The sequence below is a fragment of the Pinus tabuliformis genome, chromosome 9 (assembly GCF_031772625.1).
Source record: "Pinus tabuliformis cultivar Carrire ecotype Pingquan chromosome 9, CPIR1, whole genome shotgun sequence".
NCBI lineage: Eukaryota > Viridiplantae > Streptophyta > Pinopsida > Pinales > Pinaceae > Pinus > Pinus tabuliformis.
In genome coordinates this window covers 868217273-868239617 of record NC_142307.1, presented here as the reverse complement: position 1 = coordinate 868239617, position 22345 = coordinate 868217273, and positions in this window count along the sequence as shown.

The following is a 22345-nucleotide window of genomic DNA, read 5'->3' as shown; positions in this document are numbered from 1 at the left end:
TGGAAATCTCTTAACGAGCAGAAGACAACGATGGCCTTAGAAATGAGTTTTAGGGTTGTTGAAGGAAGATAAATTTCAGATAACCCCACTTCCTTAAGGTGACTTAAGGTGTTGGCTCTGGATACCCTACATGTTTAATTAGGGTTTAATTGTTTGGGTGTGTTACATATGGTGACAAGAAATCAATAGAATAATGTACATTTTAAAGAATTGTTTTGAGTTATTAAATGAACAAAGTTTCTCAAGTAGTTGAAAGGAAATTATGTTAAGTTAAAATGATATAGTTACAAAAAACTTATGACCCTTTCTGGAGTTATAAAATGTTGTAATTACCTTTTTTAATAATGTGTAAAGCAACTCATGTATTGTAATTTTGCATAAATAAAAATAAAAAATATGAAATAATTGTGCCAAATAAAAATGATTATATTTTTTCCTAAAGGGTAAGTCCTGGAATGGTTGCGGCATAAAACTAGTCAATAATAAGGCTTGAAGCCATTATAACAATATTCACATTATGAGCTCAACATATCATTTGTGATAACTAATTGTGGATGGAGAGAATATATATAAATCATTCCTACCAATTACCTAAAATGACCCCAATTGAGAGCTAAAAATGAGTTTATTAGAAAAAAATATAGATAATATCTAATCTCATGTATGGGATTCAAGTTAAATGTTATTAAAAAGTGCATGACTATATTAGAGGTAGCCTCATCAATGACGATAAGGAAAATTGGATTTCTTAAGGATATTTATTTAGGTTAATAGTGCATCTCTGTCTTAAAATAAGACCTAAAACTACTTCTGATTTGTTAAGACATTGTCTTCTTTGCATGTAAGAAAACATGTGAATGGTAAAAAACCCAAAGGCATTAACATTAATGAAATACTATCTCCTTATGAACCAACAATTGATGTGATTTTCCTTAATGATGATGAAAAGTCAACTTATCTTCATGAATACTAAACAATGGTAACTTTCATTTACTAAATTATGATAAATCTTACCACTTTAAATAAATAAAACAAACAATGTAAATACTCATAGTGTAATTGTTCTATGTTTTTGTATTTTGCTGGAATCATGAAATACAATTCTTAGCAAGATTGTAATTTTTCATTAATTAATACATAAACTGATTCAAAGCCATGAAAAATCCTTGAGGCATTCAAATTGTGTAGATTACAGAACTCAATCCTAAAATTCCAACAAATATTTATTGGATTTTGAGCATTATTGAAAAAAATACAATTAGACTACACTAAGAGCCTAGAGTATGCTCTAAAATTGCTTCTACTTAGCTAAGAGCTTGTCTTCCTCGAATGTAAGGAAATAGGTTAACGACCCAAGACCTAGAGGCATCTAGCAAGAGTGAAAATATTTCCCCCTTATGAACCACTGATAGATAATTACGGGTGGCATGGTTTTCCTTGAATAACAGTGATGAGTCAATCTAGTGGATAACAACCAATAATAGTTGTCCCATTACTAATCTAACAACTATATTATCATCAATTTTCCCATAATATTAAAAACATACATAAAATCATAATAAAATATTCAAAAAACCATAAAGCCGCCTAAATTCACAAAATAATAATCATGGAATTTGGTCATAATGTCCTCGCTCAGTTTCATTGAACATACATGATTGAAAAAATGAACTAAAGACAAGACTCATAAATTATGTAACCAACACAGATTAGAAAAGATTGCAAATAAAAATGACGGTGCCACCACGATACCACCTGGTATTGAAAAAAAAGAGATTAATTAAGTAAGAATTAGAGCGTCACTCCTATTAAAAAAAACCACAAAGCCATGTAAACACAAAAATTGTACACATGACCTTTATTAATTTAGTCATGGTGATTTATTTAAAAAGAGAGAGACATAAACGTGACATAAACTAGCAATTGCATTGAGAGGTGCGAAGGAAGGCCAAAAGGAGGAGATGGGAATGTGGAAGGAAACTATCTCCTTGTGCTACATGTCAGGGTACATCATCAATGTCACCTTATGGGGTGCACAATGCCACACTGAAGGGGAAAAAATTTCTAACCTCTAGACCTCAGGAACCACTCCAGTCCTTGCAATCAAAAGGGGTCGTGTCAATGGATGTGATCTCTACTTGAGTCTTACTTTTCTATAGCATCCACGGATGCTATAGATGATAGAACATCCAAAAAAATTCCATGGATTATGGGCATCGACAAGTGGTTTTCCATTTGTATGTTATGAGACCAAGTTATGAAATCGGATAAATAAACAAGGATAACGACTTTTTTTTGTCCTTTTAAAGATAGAATAAAGTTTGATAGTTAATCTGAATATTGCGACAATGCTCCGGACCAAGTTATCTCTTAATGGGTCTGATTTGATTCTTTCCCCAAAGATTAGAGTCAAACTTGAGTCAACTCAGCCTTTGGGGAGTTTGGTAAAGAGGCAAATAAAATACCAGTATAGTGCTAGAGGGAGAAATACCTCAACTCCCACCCAAAACAAAGGGGAGATAGAATTATAACCTTAAAAATATATACTTTCAAGTTTCAACCATTTTACCATAACAAAGCACCAACGGTATTAGGAGAATGGTGGCTTGCCTATTCAAATTTGTTTTTGCCGATATCGTTTTCCATCTCTTTGGATATCAAAACAAAATGTTTGCGATGATGATATGGTACGATTTCCAAGTTTGATAAATAAATAGTAAAAACATGACTTGAGCTGAGAATTACGATAACCAAAAGTTGTCATGGATTTTCAATCCACCGTCATGGCCCTCTTGGTCTAAATTGTTGTACAATTTATCGATCCACATAGTCGAATCGCCTTTCCTGTTCTATACTTTGAGTCCAATATAGTCCAAAACAGTGACCGAGAGCTCCCCTTCCTTGAATCCCAGTCGACAAAAGAGAAGGCTTACTGAATTTATCCACCTCCTTGATTAAGGTTTTCCACAAGGCACTTGAGGGATGTTCCCCATTCTTCCAGCATTGCCCTGTAGCAGAGCTTTCACCTTTGTTTACAGTGTTAGAATACCTGCGACCTAGAGCTTTTACATACTCCAAGGTAAAAAATCTCTGCATGTTATACAATCACCACCCCCTTATGACTCAATTGCACGGCCATGAGTGACTCTACCATTCAAACTGAGAGGTGAGTGGCTAATGGTGGAAACCCTCTTGTACATTAAATCAACATCCTGTTTCAAATTTGTAGAAGTCTAATCTGCGATAATGGTGAGAGAAATATCATGCTACGCAGACAATCGGCCTGATATCTGGGATTCTATATTTTTGAAATGTAACTCAAAATTAAACCCTAAAATCAACCTACGGTCTTTACAAGTGATGATGTGTTGAAATTGATTTTAAGATTTGACATTTTAGAGAACGGTTGAAATCTTCACGGGTTCCACTAAATGATACAGGACTTCATGATAGTGCATACTCTTACACGTTGAATACATAGGAAAACTCTGTGAGCACAACTTTCTCTTCGTTGAATAATCCTTATATCTCTAAATAATCCTCATGTCTCTAAAGTCTACATTCAGATCCTCATGTCTCAAAAGTCTACAGTCAGATCCTTAGGTCTCTAAAGTCTACATTCAGTGTTTCAATTCATATTGGCACTGGACGTGAAGAAGAGGAACCTCAGTGGCATCGTTTGACGGTGAAAATTTTGGCGTTTGTCCTCTGATTCAATTCATACGTGGCAGTTCACAAATTTGCTTCGCTGTGACACATGGTTGTCGAGCCAGGCAAATATTTTCATAAATATCTCCATAATTGATAACAATTCTCACATTTTCATCGTTCTCAGACTGTAGTCACCATATCATTTCTCATGATTACAAACTTTAAACCATGACAAATCACAACTATATTTAAGATGTCATTTCCATTGCTAAATAATTAAAAGGCTTTCTAAGGTTGGTTATATATATATATATATATATATATATATATATATATAACCAACGTTAGAAAGCCTTTTAATTATTTTTTATTAATCAAAATATGGATAGATTCCATTACCTTTACATAAAATGAAATACAAATTTGGAAAAACAAGAATCTTACACTCATGGTTAAATATAAGATGGAAATGATAAACGACCAATGGGCTGGCACTAAGCCGATTTGTCATGAGTTTATACGGACGATGCCACCATTGATTTACTTGGTAACATGGACAATGACGTCTTTCTTTGGGCACATGGGAACATCAAAATTATAGCCTGGGTTTACAGTATGTGAGCATAAGCACTATCTCGCCCTGCTGGGTCTGTGCATAGGCTGCTCTTGTGTGCAGAGTAGAGCTACCAAGAACATATGCATCACCTCCTCCTTAGGAACGTCGTTAATTCTGCCATCTATAATCTTCATAACTTCTCTTTTCCAACTGGTCATCTTCTTCACCCACCCTGCGATGGTTCATGCCCTCGATTCATACGTGGCAGTTCACAAATTCGCCTCGTTGTTACAGTTCATTCCATTAATTTACATGTCAGAAGACACCTACGCTACATTAGTCACTTAATAAATTCCTTCCTTCTGCTCTCTTGAATTTACTTACCACTCCTAGGCATTTGTTTTAGGATCCATCGTAACAACTTCAAATGGAATGGATAGTGCAAGAACCAAAACCTTCTATATTACTCACCTAGATTGTGAGTTCAGCGCATGCTAGGATGTAGGTTGCAAGAATCAACTCGTAAAATATGAAACTACTTTATCAACAGCTTTAGAGTCATCTTTAGGTGGGAAGGTAAGATGCAGTACCGAATAGATCGAAAATATCATAATCCAGAATCAAACTATTTTATGCACAATTCACTACAATGATCCTTGCTTCTTTATAAAGTGATCTTAGATTGTATTTTCTACCTTGACATATATCTTTTATTTCATTACAAAAAAATCATATTTTTTTGGGTTACTTTTAACCTTTTATACTCCTCTTAGATTTCCTAATTTAATGCCTTGTTGCACATTACATATATAATGATAATTTTAATTGGGTTGTGATGTTGGGACATTATGATGCACAATGTTCATTTATTCACCATTTCATAATTATAGAAAATGAAAATTACAAGTGGCAATTTATTCTTTGAATTTTGGTTAACTTATTTAAATAGACTATTATTAATGAAATAGTTTTCATTCACCAAACTGTGTACTACACTCGCATCTATGTCCACACGACCAATCACTAACTGGTTATGTGGCTCATATCAGTCCATATTACATTGGGCATTCTCCATGTCAAACACTGGTGGTGAAATCCATTTGGTTAACAAAACATATTTGATCCGTCCTATGACTTATTTCACATAAGGTAATTTAAATTATGATCAATCTACTAAATATAGTGGGGTATAGATATAAAACTCGAAATCTGTCAACCAAGGATTGAACTAGAACCTTCGCCAGGTTATCGTTGAGCTCTGTCAATCATAAGGATCTGACCGGATTTCCATTGTTTAAATATTTTGCAACCAGTGCTACATTCTATCCAGTGGCACAATGGTTGGACCTCTGTCACATGACCAAATCTGATCAAAACGCAGCCAAGAAAACGAGACCAGAACTTAGACCAAACTTCTGCAAATAATTATCAGACTTCCGCCATAAGCCATAAATCTAGTCTCAGCTAAATGGATGCTAAGTCCACCGTCGCCAAATTTCAGGTCAACGTTATGCCACGTGAAACCAGGTTCGCTTATAATATCCAATAGGGTTTACCTTTCCACGTGATTCGTTCCCATCACACATTAATAGACCCAAAACACGCAACTTCGAAACCTCTGATTGGTCAAGGAAAATGGAACAAAGGTTTGAGTTGGCTTATACAACTGTGCTAAATTTAGACAGTCTTTTCGCCACCAATATTTTCCGTAGCTATAATGCATTCAACAAAAATGTACCTTTGTCATTGCAAATTTGTCTGTAACCATACACGAATGGAAACTCTTCTCATCATGCCAACAAATTGGAACCATCTCTATTCAGCGAAATCAAACTATTTTACGCACAATTCCAAGGATCTAACCACACTCTGGCGAGCTTCCAAATAGAGAAGCAGGTCAGATAATTTCCACCACACCATATCAAATACACCATCACCATTATCATCGACCATATATGTTTACTGGGGCCAAGATCCCCATCCTATCCTCAAATATTTCGCTAGTGCGAGTGCTAAACATAACTCTACACAATGATATTGAATTCGGAATTCCAGCAATCTTATAGTATTTTGTTTTATAATGTATTCAAATCGTAAATGATTTTCTTCGACCATTATAGGAAACTATGATGTTGTCTGTTGGCAACATGTTTTTCTCTTTTCATTTCCACGGAGTGTCAGGATTTTTTTCTGCTCAATAATCCCTTTTATTTTGTCCCTATTATGAATTCTGATTTCCGCCGTCTAATGCCTGGTAATATGGTGGGAGAGTTCATATATGCCATGGCGATAAAAAATTTAATACGAATACCTTACGTTCCCATAGAATGCCTCATACAGATGATTCACATAATGTTTTTTGATTGTGATGAAATAATATATGTGTTGCTTAGGAAGCCATAGGAAAGAGTTTCCTTGCAAACAACTTTGTCTTATATTCGAACATTGAATAAGCTATCAATAACTTGCGGAGAAGAAGAAGAAAAAGCACAGTGAGTATTTGCGGTAGTTTATTTTTTGAAGTGATATTTGCTCATGAATGCAGGAGAATGTCTGTGAATCTTTGTGTTTATACCAATATAGATCCATCACGGATCTAACATGAGTCGAGAGGGATCCAATTTCTTCACTTGCAATTTTTTTATGAGCGGATATTATTTAAATGTTTTGTATAGTTATTATTATATATCTTTTTTATATTTTAAGATTTTTTTTTCTTTTTTCGTTTTTTTCGCCTACATAAGAAAATTTTCAACACCGTAAAACTGCTTCTGCTTGGCTAAGAGCTCGTCTTCCTCGGACGTAAGGAAACAAGTTAACGGCCCAAGACCCAGAGGCATCTGGCAGGAGTGAAAGCCTGCTCCCTTACGGACCACCAGCGGGTTATTACAGGTGGCGTGGTTTTCCTTGATAATGGTGATGAGTCAAATCGACATTCGCGGATAGCAGCCAGAGATGGTTGTCCTCACTGTTGGTTTGACACCTGAGTTTGATAGGTTTTGCCACCTTCGGAAAAAAAAAAAAAAAAAAAAGAAGAAAAAAAAGAAAAAAAAAAAGAAGAAAATTTTCAACTTTGATGACAGATAAACAACGTGACACATCATATTGCGCTGTAGAATGAGCCTCTCAGCTCAAAAAATGGTTTTACCTGTATTTGTATTCTGAATAAAGTACCAGTGTGAAAATTGGAGCCCTTTATGGAGGTGAAATTAGATCGCTAACAAACTGTAAATTTGTTGTTATAGATTTAAATTTCAAAGCTAGCTAAGTCTCTGAGTTTACGAATGCCCCTCTATTTATGGATTTTCACGAAGTGGAGAGTGACGACTTAATGAAAGTGAGGTGGGCTGAACTCAAATAGACGAAGTGTAATAATAAAAATGAATAAATAGACCTATGTCCTGTGCTTTAATACACTCTAAATTCAAGTAATAGCGGTACTATGCATCAACGATTCATTCATTGATCCATTCATCCCTCACTCGATCCATCCACAATTGTATCTTTGTCTATCCTATCCCACCGATACCAGTTCGTGTATCTTGAAGTAATCCTTGTGGCATATAGGTTGATTCCTAGAATAGTGGGTGCCCGAGAATTGATTAATAATCTCATATCGGCCAAATTCAGAAGTTATCAAAATTGTCACATGAAGGCTGTAATTTGGTGATTCCTTGCTATGTTTTTGTGGTGATTCCTTGTTGTTCACTGCGGTGAATATCCTCCTGAGTTGATGCCACATTCCCTTACACAATCGGTTGTGGGTTTGTCCTAGTATGCCTGTAACGTATTTCATAAAGGTTGTAAGATAGTATCTAAGTCAGTTTAATCATGTCTAATTATTCATAGGCGGGTTTCTCTAACCAAGTGTTTACCACAGAACATGATTGTGTCCTAAAAAGTCTCTCTGTTTTGAGTAACAAGGCATCCCGGTCAGCAATATGTCTGTCAGGCTACAACTGCCCATTAGGATGGTGAAAAGGTGATATTTATAGAAGCAGGTCTATAGAAGTACCATTGAAGGGTTATTTCCAAGTGCTAGTTATGGAACATACTTGGTAATGCCTCTCCTCACCCTTCTTAGGTCGGGTGAGCGCTTTCGCTCCTCATCATCAATCGAGGAATTATGATCCTTCTTCATGCCCCAGCGATGGTCCGGGGGTACTAATACTTCTGGGAACCCATTCTTCCTTGGTGGTGGTAATGTATTTTTGGTCCTCCTTTTAATGGGGGAAGTATCCCTCCCTTTTCTGATAGTGTCAATACCCCCGGGGGCACCTTTTCAAGGTGGTCCTCCTTTCCATGGTGGGGGACAATGTGCAGGGGAAATATGGGCCCTAATGGGGATGGTACAACTAAATGAGGGCTTGAAAACATAACCAACCAAACAGGAGGCCATAGGGTGTGTCAACGTGAGACCCCCCAATATCCCTGAGCTTCTTGGAATGCGATGGGACCCTTCGCTATGCTCAGGCGAGCTTGCTAGCGGAGATAAAGTCTGAAGCAAGGTTTAAATGTGTGAGGGTAACCATGATCGAGGATGGAGTACGCATTTAAACACTGTGATAGAGGATGGAGTAAATGAGAAGAACTCTGTATTGGTCGAAGGACCGATGAAAAGGAAAAAATGGTTCCCACGTGTTGATTTATGATGGGAGGGAACAACGAAAATGCAGGGAGGAGATTGGCTGGGCTAAACAGTGTTTGCCCACCCAACTCCATATAGAAAACGCCTTTCGACGTAATAAAACAATATATTTACACTGATATGAGTGGTCTATATTGGAATTGACCTTTATGAATTTCCATTCTTTAAAATATGAAAAATTATGAATGGTTTTGATTTACTAGTGGAAGAATATTCTTCGTTTTATTCATGATCTAATGGACAAAATTAAGGGATTATGAAAAAAAAATCAATTTCATATTTCTCCACTCATAATATATTGATAATTTTAAGATAATTAACATGATGAAGACCTTGAATGTATTTAGGAGTCAATTATGTATGCAATGAATGCAAAACAACATCATGTCCATGAGATAAGCAAAGTCGAAAGTGGTTTACAATTACCTGTCATATTTCAACTGAAGTGAAGAAAAACAAAAAATGAGTCAAATAAACAATCACCATGATAATAAAATAAATTCTCTAATCTATGTAGATTGAATCTATATAACTTGTGATCAATTTCTTGCAATTTTGATCCTTTTTCAATGCAAAACTATTATTTGTTGCCATAAAGTATATTGAGACAAACTGACAATTTTCCCAAATGTGACAATGATTTATAACATTAAGAGCATGGATTGCATTGAATGTCCAATCAACACATATGATACTACGAAATTTTTAGACCTCATGTATTATCTAGTCTACATTGTCTTTGTGATTATCTTCTCTCCCTGTTTTTTTTTGTTTCACAATACTATGAAAATGAGTACCTAGCACTGTGACAAAAGAGTGGATGAAAATGCCATAAGGAATCCTGAAGATTGCATTTTTTGGAATTGAAACATAATTTAAAACTAAATACATTTATGAAATTTAAAATAATAGCAACAAAAGCATTATTACCATTTTAACAAATTTCAAAACACAATATTTAATTTCCAAAATTTCGTAAAGAATTTTTTCAGAACAACTATAAATTTGTTTCAAAATGTATAAATCAAATAGAATCCAATTATTAGCTTGAAAAAAAAAATTACAATATAGCTTTCTATAATAAACAACTCTAATTTAAGATAACAAATAAGAAACCATTGCTCAATTGCAATCATAGAACTATAACTACATTAAATTGCAAACCAAGGTGGGCAAACTAACTTTGTACCATATTGTTCGCTAGACATTGAAACTGTTATCTACTATGCCATAAATAAAAAATAACATTCTAGCCACACATGGCTAGAGTAATTGAAAATAAAAACCATCACTCAATATTAATCATAGTTCTATAACAACATTAAATTGGATATGTACTTTAGTAAATGTGTCAAATTGAACAAAACATATTGCACCAAAATTGTCTAGAAATGCAATAATTAAAGCTTCCATAGCCACTCATCTTGGAATACAGATTCCAAGTAGACATACACAACAAAAATGACTATGAGATTTAGAGGTGCATTTAATATCTCCTAATTTTAGCATTACAATCTATAGAAATTCTTTCTCACTTGAGACATAGTGAATCAACAAATCTAACCTCTAAATCACAAAAAAATATTGCACATTGGCCTTTGACAGTCATTCACTGTTCTATGGATTTGAACAAAGCTATTGTATGTAACAACATATACATTTGCACCAATTAAAACTGCAATTGAATTCAAACCGCTCATTGTTTTTCCTTTTCTCTAAATATTTGCAGAATGTAATTTTTGATTATCAGACTCCTCATATTTTATAAGTTTGCAACGAATTTGACAATTCCATAACTACACATTCCATGACTCAATATCATTCACAATTGCATATCACTATTCTATAACAGATTCCACCCAAACTAGCAAACATCACCTAAATCAAGTATATCACCAAGTCAATTAATGATTCCACAATGTAAATAATACTACTCTTTAAAGGCTTGTTAGTATCAACTACAATAAATAATATCAAGAAAAAATGTTCTAAAAACTAATTTCATTAGTCAAAGATGTTCAATTGTAAGCAGATTAGACATTGTACTTCAAATCATACCAAATGTCAATTGGCCAAAAAAGTAAAATCTAAGTATCTAAAAGTATTTGAAAATCCTTATAGTTGTCTTTAAGTGTTTAGACATTAAATACTATTAAACACCACAATTACAAATAACAAAGGTTGTAACATTCTTTAATTCCTCCTAGTTTCCATTTGTTTTTTTATTGCTTTCCACTTGTTTTGAATAATAAAAAAAACACATAATTGCTACATAAAACAATAATATTATTCCATAATTCAAAAAATCCTTTAAAAGCTTAACTTGCAATCTAGCCACAAGTAACATGTAATTTAATCCCAAACTGATATGTTTTTATATGATTAGTTTTGCAGTGCTAATAACAATTACAAATTTATAAACATATGCTTGCTTATTGCTTCTTGTGTTGAGGTTGCATTAGCTATTTGTGCATACAATTAGGTAAAATTCCTTAAGTTTAAAAAAACATTCATGAGAAAAATAGCTTCATAAACAAATATTGAACAACAAACATTCACAATGTAGCAAACCATCAAAGAGACACATTAACACAATGTTTTGATGAAGGAGTTCACCCCTCCTGGGCTACATCTCCTTGGTCCGGCTTCCATGGCTTAGGCCTCTGTATTATCTCAATGTGGAAAAAATGCTATTTTACAAAGCTCTATTGCTCCTAATACCTGTATCAATGTGTTCAGAATGTCCAAATTAGCTAAGAACACCTCTTTCTAAGCTCAATTCGCTCGAAATTGACTTCTGTATAACTCAGTCAGTCTTTTCCTACATTTTCTCCTCTAATTATGGAACATCTCCAGTTAGCGCCTATAAATTTGGTGGCAGGCCCGAATTTGGGCGCATCGCCAAATTTGCTGCCAGGTTAAACTAAGGGTTAATTGCACTTAATTAGTTGCTAATCATGGTTTAGTGCTAACAAAATCTGTGATTAGCGCAACCGTAGTCTTAAATTCCGACGACCTTTGTGGCTCGGTCACATGCGATAACCGTCACATTAATGGTTAGAGCGAAACTATTAGACGAATAACCATTAGTGGTTGTAGTGTCATGTTCACATGCGAATTTGCGGAGTGTTGTGGTTTGCTGAACTGTTGGGTCTAACGCAAACAGTTTGTGGTTTTTACAATTGCATTCACATGGGTACCATTAGAGCGATGGTTTGGATAGCCATCGTACTAACACAAATTGTTGTGGTTTGTTTATATGGTGTTCACATGGGGGGAGAGTTGGCCTGAGGGCTAGCCCTCCCCTAACCGCCAGCCTCCAAACCTTTACACTTCAAGTATAAACTGTGAATACATTGGTTAAGAGACACGGTGTAGAGGAGACGGTTAAGGGTTGAGGTTTGTATGTGGTAGGTCGTGGGTTCGACCTCGACTTCTGCCAATAAATTTTGCTCCAATATGTAGACAGCCAACCTGACCCTTGGGAGGTGCCATGTGGTGGCCTCCAGACTTTCCACGTGGCATTCTTCCATTGGTCCAAAAATGAACCAATAAAAATGCGCCAACAAAACACTGTACAATCCAGCCAGATAATATCACTTGTCGATCCCTGATTTGTTGTTCACCAATATTGAGCATGCCTAGTCACCTGCCACGTCAGTAGTACGGACTGCTCACTGTGCAGTGACTCGACATTTTTTTTTGCAATTTTCCCCTGTTTAGCAAAGCGATTAGAACACAATAACGTTCTCATATGAAATTGGTTTTTGACAAAACGGGTTGCGTTAGGATCGTTTTTCTGAGAAGGATGTGGTCATTTAGGTTTCGAGCCATTCTGAGAGCTTTTATTTTTGAGCTAAATACTGAGCACCTGATCACAAATTAATGGACAACAATAAAGTTCATTTAAAATTTCTAAAAAATCTATCAAGTTTTGGATATTGCTCCATCTAGATAAAAGTATTCAACACTTTAAAATTTAGAGCAAATTCAAAATTGCACAAATGTCTAGAACATCCTAAACACTACAATCCCATACCTATAAAATAAAAAGCACATACATAAACAAATATTTCTCAGTTAAAATGGAAATTATTTTATCAAATCCTAAAAATACATATTTCAAAGGCCCATCATAAACATTATGAAGGCATTAAACCAATGCATGATCTATATACATAAAACACCTAGAAAGAATAATGTATATTAGCAATTTGTATCCATGACTCCATAATTTTATTGCTCAAATCAATCTTTTTTTTTTTTTTTTACCAATAACATTTGTTCATTGAATATCAAGCAATGCATCATGACTTACAAAAATCACTAATAAAAATAATAACATGTTTCTAACTATACATCACTTAATAATATATATATATATATATAATACAAGACAATGTATTTATTAACTATTAAATTATTGCAATTTTCATGTTTATTTACATGTCGTTAAATTCAATATAAATGACAGAACATCACAATGATGTTTAAGAATAGTCGCTAAATAGCAATTTTAATATCCATGAAATTTAAAATAGGCAAATATAAAACAACTTAATATAATAACTTAATACTCTATTTGTATATAAAAACAATAAAGTTTGATAATAAAGCATTTTAGCATTATATAAGCAATTCGGGGAATACAACATTATTGAAATTTCAATATATATATATATATATATAAACTATCATAAATATAGTTAATTTTAAATTTAATTAATTACTTAATATTCCAAATACTTAATTTACAAAATATATAAATAAATTTAAATAAAATTTAAATTCACATTCACATGACTTTAAACAAAATCCCCTTTACTTTATAATTAGTCAAAATAATCAAAATACTCACTGAAACTTTAATTCATTTTGCAACCATCCACAATTTTAAGTAAAACCAATAAAACTTAACAATTTAGTCACTTGCCACAATTAAAAATAATTAGGACAAAAAAACAAGAAAACAAACAAAGAAGAACATGCTCAACAAACAAAGTAAAAAAGATCTTGATATAAAATGTACTATAGAACAAAAGTTAAATATACTGCAAAGTTGTATTTTAAATATAAATTGATAAAATTGTATTATATATATATATATTAGAATCCATTCTCTAAAATTGTATTTTAAATAAATAATTTCCAAACTTAAAACAAAATTGATTTAGAATGCTTCCATGCAATATTGTAGATGGAGCCGATTTGGTCGGGGATTGTCAATAGTCAGGAGTGTCTAGAGAGACCATTCAAATGACAAATCTGACTTCCAACCTCATAGCCAGACCCGTCTTTCCACTTGCTTTCAGTAGGGACCACAAAAAAATATGTACATATAGTTGGGTATGTTTACAAGGAGGCCAATTGGTCGTAGAATGTCATAGCACCGTCCAAAACACAATGTCGATCTTTGATCTCATAGGCAACCCGACCACTGACTTTCTTGTGGAAGGGCCCACGAAAGAAACATATATCTATGATTGTTGGATTCCTTATAATTTATCATTTTATATTATTTGATAAAATTAATTTAAACAAATTAATTTATTTTTATCAATAAAAACATAAATTGAATAAATTATACTTATAAGATAAAATCTTTAAAAGACACAAACCCATTATCCCATTCTCTAAAGAAAAAATGAAATATTGAAGATGGATTCAAATTGGCGGAGAAGTGTCAGTAGTCAACAGTGTCTAAAGAGACCATTTAAACCACAATGCTGACCTCCAATCTCATAGTCAGAACAGGCATATGCCTTGCTTTCAGTATGAGACAAAAATGAAATATGTGCATATAGTTATCTGTAACCTCATAGTCAGCCCAACCCTCGACTTGCTTCTACAAAGGCCCACAAAACAAACATAGATGTCTATAATTTATTATTTTGTTGTTTCACATAAAATATTATTTAAATACAAATTGATAAAACTACACACACACACACACATATATATATAAAAGTATCTAAATATACTTAATATTTTAGAATCCATTCTCTAAAATTGTAATTTAAATAAATAATTTTCAAATTTAAAACAATATTGACTTAGAATGCTTCCATGCAGTATTGTAGATAGAGTCAATTTGATCGAGGATTGTTAGCAGTCGAGAGTGTCCAAAGAGACCATTCAAACCACAAGTCTAACTTCCGACCTCATAGTCAGACACGTCTTTCAACTTGCTTTCAGTAGTGACCACAAAATAAATATGTACACATAGTTGGGCGTGTTTACAAGGAGGCCAATTGGTGGCAAAATTTCATAGCACCATCCAAAACGTAACGCCGACCTCCGATCTCATAGCCAAGCTGACCATTGACTTCCTTTTGGTAGGGCCCATAAAAGAAACATATATGTATAATTGACCTCTTTATAATTTCATATTTTCTTTTTTTCATATTACATATTATTTGATAAAACTAATTTAAAACAATATTTTTTTTGGAAATTTGGGATTCGGATCATCCACAGCATTATGTGCATAATACTTTGGATGATCTGAATCACAAATTTCCAAATGACAACCACAAAAGCTTAAAATATAACAATATTTGTTTTTATCAATAAAAACATAAATTGAATAAATTATACTTATAAAATATAATGTTTAAAAGATAGGAACCAGTCATCCCATTCTCTAAAGAAAAAAATGAAATATTGAAGCCGAAGCCGAATTGGCCGGGGAGTTTCAATAGTTGGGAGTGTCTAGAGAGACCATTCAAACCACAATGTCGACCTCTGATCTCATAGTCGGGGCCGACCACCAACTTTCTTTCAGTAGGAGCCACAAAAGAAATATGTGCATATAGTTACGTGTAACCTTATAGTCAATCCGAACTTCGACTTGCTTCTACAAAGACCCACAAAACAAACATACATGTCTATAGTTTATTATTTTGTTTTTCACATAACATATTATTTAATAAATGTAATTTAAAATACTTTATTCTTTTATCAATAAAGAAACAAATTCAACAAATTATTTTTATAAGAAATTTAACATTTAATTTATAACATATCAACTCATGATAAACTTCATCATAGACCTCATTTAAGTCGTTTATAAGAAATAATAATAATAACAACAATGAACCTAGATTCTGAGCCGAATTGGTTGGGGAGTGTCAGTAGTCAGGAGTGTCTAGAGAGACCATTCAAATGACAATGCTAACCTTCGATCTCATAGTGGGGGCTGACCTCCGACTTGCTTTCAGTAGGAGCCACAAAAGAAATATATGCATATAGTTACACGTGTTTACAACAACCACCTCCGACCTCATACTCAGTACAACCTCCGACTTGCTTCTACGAAGCCCCACAAAACTAACATATGTGTCTATAATTTTTTTTACATAAAATATTATTTAATAAATGTAATTTAAAATACCCTATTCTTCTATCAACAAAGAAACAAATTCAAAAAAAAAAATTTATAAGACATTTATTTAAATCAATTTTATAGAAAGATTATTATTCTTCCTATCTAAAAGTTTAAGATAACAAATCCAAAAACTACCTACAAATTAAAAGAAAATTAGGATTAAAATTCTTAAAAGATACGAACCCGCCAACCCTCGTCTAAAGAATAAAACAATATGAATATGGTTCATAAATTACAAAAACCAAAAACAACTAACTTAAACGTTAGTTGCAACTTCAAGACTGCTCGAACCTTAGCCTTTGCCAAGTTGGCTTGGAGCTTAGCATTTTCCTTATGATTCTTCTCCAAAGAGACACCGACTGCCCAACCACGAAATTGGTCCCGACCTCAACTATGGGTTTCCTCTGACTCCAAAGAAAACAAAAAAACTGAAATGGAGACAGATGCCCCTATAAAAACTCACATACATGAGTCTGGAACGTAAAAAGCATATAAAAAACTCGCATACATGAGTCTGCTAAAACACAAACATGCGTCAACTTTTGACATCGCAAAGCGTCATGCCCGACTGAGGTCAGACTTATCTTCTTCTCGAGCTAGTTGTTTATGCCAATAGAACTCTGACCCCACAGTATATCTAAAACAACACGATGTGGAGTCAGAGCCACCACCTTACCGACGAGCCTTCTGAAAATGCTAAGATCCCTATGCTCTTGACTTCGCATGTTTCAGAGTAAATTCCAAGAAATATTCATCGTAACGCTACAGAAAATCATGGAATCGGGGTTGACAGACAATTTAAAACTAGAACATATGAAATTAGGTTTGAAACCTTGTCGACAAGACTTCCATAAATGAAAAGAAGGGATGACCTGCAACTTAGCTTTAGTTAGTCAATATTGGTTTACTCTTACAACATTGCATCCAAACCATCGAAACTTGAGCCTACAATGTAGTTAACACTTCTGATCCATTAAAACAGACTTTTCTGACAGAGAGAAATCAAAAACTTTCTAGGTTTCCATCGCTAGAACCCAACAATCTGCTTACCCGAACAACTCTTATGCTCTAAATTCTAAAGCCTCACCTGCAAATTTTTTGAAACAACGAACCATTAGAACTCCAAATTATATGCCATGACCATCAAACTAGAAAATAATGTTCATACATTCAATTGTCAAATCGTCGTCGAGGAAGTTGGCAAACCTACATCCTGCCACATAGTTAAACAACTTCAGCATTCCGCACAAAAAGCTTACTGCTCGCACCCACCGAAGTAAAAAAAAAATCACCTGGTAACAAGGAAAACCTGACAACGAGAAGTAAAGCAAGAAACAACAAATCCAACCTCAATGAGCGCCACAACACCAAGAAAAAAGTAAAGCAGGCGCTTTGAACAACAAAAATAGCTAAATCCGCTTCTCGATGATCCATCAACCACGATAATAAATTCTCCACCAATACTCTTAAAATGAAATTAACACCACCAAAGCTTAAAACAGCCCAAGTTAACTCCCAACTGTATGAAGGATCACCCTTCCTTTTAGCTACACTATTAAATCCAATCTTCCGTGTATGGCAGGATGACGTCGACCCTCGAATTCTGGAACCTAGGGATGCGGTGATGCACTAACGTCACAGAAAAATTTCAGCCAAAAGCCTAATGTTAACTATGAAGATTTGAAAAATTTGCACTAGTGTGGACAAACTAATAACTTCGAACCGATCATAGATGCCACTACGTAAGGAGTGACATATAATAACATTATTATCCTATCTTAAATAATCCCCTTATTTTGTAATAGAGACATTACGTGTTTGCATAAATGGGTCTGCCATTTTTCTCATCATTAAACTTCATTTTGTTTTCATTGAAACTTTAAAAAAAATATCTTGAGTATGAAACTTATATATCGTTTGTATTAAGTAAAAATGTAATCTAACTATTTTATATTTTGATTTTATCTATTAAAATTTAGTGATATAATTTTTTGTGAGTTTATAAATTTTCATTATTTAAATTATATTTTGAAATATATAATAGATTCAACACTCTAAAAACTCTTTAACACACTTAAATTGTGTAAACTACACAACTCAAACATACAATTTAATAAATTCATACCAAATTTTAAATAAAATTAACCAAAAATATATAAAAAACAAAACTTATTTCTTCTTAATATGAAGTTGAAGACATATTTTTTATACTCAAATACACTTTTATGTAAATATTTAACACTATCTTAACATTCTTTTGCCACTTGGTGTAGCTCAATTGGGGATCACCTTGTTATGAAGTAATATGTAAAGCATGAGATTCAAAGTTCAAATCCCCATGGGTTAGACGAACGAAAAAAGCATTCTTTTGACACATCTTAACATTCTTTTGCCAATTTTATCGACTTGAGCTTTATCATTTTCCTAAATTTACCCCCAAAAATATAACCAACCTAGATGCATCCTAACTCTAGATCTAACATGTGTCAAGAGGGATGTAATCTCTTTTGATTCTAACAGAGGTTTGCATCTCAATAGATTTGATCCCTCTCTTCGTAGATCTGGAGTTAGGATGGTTTAATTTATCCCTTTAAATAGGCTATATTACACATGAATACCAGAAGTCAATACCATAAGTTTTCAATACCATAGGCTAATATTACAAGTCATTTTTATTTTTATTATTATAACATTATTTTTATTTTATTTTGACAAAGTTAATTTTTTTATATTATATTAATATTTTTATTTATTAATATTTTTATATAATTTGAATTAATTAAAATATTAAACATGACATTACACATTTCTATTATAAAATAAAAATAACCAAATAAAATAATATTATATCCTTTAACGCAATAAAATAATATTATGTAATATAAAACCTCTTGCCACACTAAAATAAATATAACACTCCTTAATCCTATCAAAGGTTATAAAGTAATTCCTTTTAGATTCCCTTACACCAAAAATGGAATTCTCTCCTACATAAAAATTCTTTTATTACCATAAAATATTACCAGACACCTTTTATAATTTTAACTTTGAATGATCAATGGCGTAATAACTTTTGACGTAGACCAATTATTACTCTTCACGATATTAGTTAACGAAAAGTGTAATGATTTTATTTTTTTAATGTCAGGGCTCTTATGTCTTCTTCTTCCACAATTTAGGACAGTTTTTTACTTTAATTAATAGACTTTTTGAGCTAATTCATTGTTCACATGATGAGTCACAATCTTTACCAAAAGGTTGTGTGGGTGAATATTGTATTGGATTAAATTTGAACATATAATAGAATTTGACAATTAAAATGTTTATTGCGAAGTATTAATTACCATTATAAAATATAAGGAAATTGAAATAGATTTAATTTTGTATTTTTAATTTGTTTATTTTGATGAGTACAATTAATTTAAAATTTCAATCTTTAATTAAATAATTTTAGAATCATTTATATAATTTTTAAGAAAGGATTATTATTATATTTTAAAATGTTGTAGTTTATTTGTTATATGTTTTGGAATTTTTTTAGTTGAAGTTGTTTAAATTTAATAGAGATTTGTCCTATAGAATTACAAATTTGAATTTTGAATTCTCCACAATATGAATATTCTAGAAAAATTTCACCATGTTGAATCTATATATGTAATAAAAAACAATTTTTAAATAACAAAATCAAATCAAAACAAATTTTAAATAACAAAATCAAATCAAAATAAATTTTAAATAAAAAAAGATTATGATTAGACAAAAAAAAACTTCACCAAATTTCAACAAAAACTCCAAGACATATAATAATTACACAATGCATTTCAAAATAATAACTAATCTTCTCTTCTAAGTCACAACCTTTTACCCACTTTGCATGTGAAAAGAAATGAAATGATATTGTAAGGTCCACGAGACTAAAAATAGTCTGTGAGACCATTAGTTCCCTATTTTTCGTTTTTTGCAATTCAATCCTTTTTCGACTCAAATTGATGATGAGCTGGCCCAACCTTCCAACAATCCCCTCGCTAAAAAGACAATGACAAGAACTTGATGCTAACATGTTCTCATAACTTTCTCTAATGTCTTTGAATGCATCACATCCCAAAATGAAATGTTTTTCCGATTCCACTGCTCTAGACGTGCAAAATGTACACACCCATTCTTCCCAAGCTTCTTTAGGCATTTTCCACCGTCCTGTTTCACACCGAAGTTGATGCGAGTTGGTCCTTAATTGAGCAATAAGAACCTTTTCCCTCCACGAATGCTAGCTCCAATGAACTCTTTTTGTTGCAGATCACACATAGGGTTGAATTCCTCAATGTAGTACTTCTTCTTTCTACCCAACTCTTTTCCCCATACCTTTTACGAAATTTCTCAATAACAAAATTCTTTAGCTCCTTTCTATTTGTGGGACATGCATTGAGGTAGATATTCCATTTTTGCATCCATGCGTAGTTTTGTTTCATCCATATTTTCTTTCTTTCACTCATGCCTTCATCAAAGATAACATTAGGCCATCTACCTACTCTCATTTTCTCAATTCTTTTTAGATATCTTATGAGTTGCACCATAGAAATTTCTTCGGTGGGATTTTCTCCTGTTTCACTCAACATTATCTCATAAGGTACTGAAATTTTTATTTTGAACTTGCTCATGATCAAGCATTTTTGGATTTTCTCAATTTGTTTCCATTTTGAGACGGGGGTGTTGCTAGCCCACAATTCACACCCATATAGCATCACTAGACAAACTAAGAGTCCAAAAAGCACTTTAATCATTTTCCAATCCCATAACTCTGCCTCTCTGCATCTGTTTTGAAGAGCATATAATGCATTCCACCCTCCTAAAATTCTCTTCTTTCTGCATTTCTCCCAATTGAATTTGTTGTTGAAATCAATCCCGAGGTACTTGTACTCATTTACTTCTTCAAGAATGTTGCCTTCAAAGAAGAAAGTATGTTGGCTCTACTTCCTTTTATTAGAGAAAATCATTATTTTGGTCTTCCTAGTATTGACTTACATCCCCATTGCCATACAAAAATGCTCAAGGGCATATAAGTGCATTTGCAATCCATGGGCTGAATTAGAAATCAATACAATACCATCAACATATAAAAGAAGCTTTATCACAAAATCCCCCAATCGAACACCATCTTCGCCTTGCAGATTTAGCCATTCTTCCAATTTATCAATATATAAACTAAAAAGAGTAGGGGATAAAGGGAAACCTTGCTTAACTCTAATGTCACTTCTAAAGCTTTCTTAAATACCTGCTGAGGTTCTAATTTTGACTTTCACCTCTTCATAAAGTCTATGGACAACGGCTCTATAATGCACAGGAATTTCGAGTTCTTCCATTCTATGCCATGACTTATCTCTAGGGACTATGTCAAATGTTTTTTTGAAGTCAACAAAGCAACAAAAGACTTCTCCTTTGTCGTCCCAAAAAATTTCAACAATATGTCTCAATGTGATACCATGATCCACTATAGAATTCTTCGGCCTAAAACCTGCTTGTCCTCTTGCCCTCTTGCCTTTTACTTCTGCCCACTTACTGATTCCGTTTTCTACCATGCTGCCGAAAATATTTGCAAACAAAAGGACTAATCATAACGGTTCTATAGTTGGATATATGATTAATGTCTCCACTTTTAAAAGGGGGTATTGCTAGGCTAGTTGTTTAGTCTTTTGGGAATCCTTGCTGAATGATGTTGTTGAATATTTCCATGATGTGTGGTGCAAGATTGTTCATTCCCCATTTTAGATACTCTGCTTGAAGTTCATCCAAGTCCTTTGCTTTTCATGTTTTCAGCTTCTTAATTCCATTCTCCACCTCCTGTAACGCGAAGAGCTTTGAAGTTGTGTTGATCCTAGGGGGGCCTCCGCCTGAGATTCTTTCTCATAGATTTTCCTTGCATATTCAAACCATTGATTGGCTATAATATTATTTTCAATTTGCTTCTTCCTTGCTTGCAGTTCCTGCTAGAAAAGCTTTGGATTATTCTTTCTTAAATATATTAACTTTTCTCGCCTTGTTTGCATGAACTCATCTTTTTTCCTTTTAGTATCTGCTTATATAACTTTACATTCATCTTCTCCTTTCC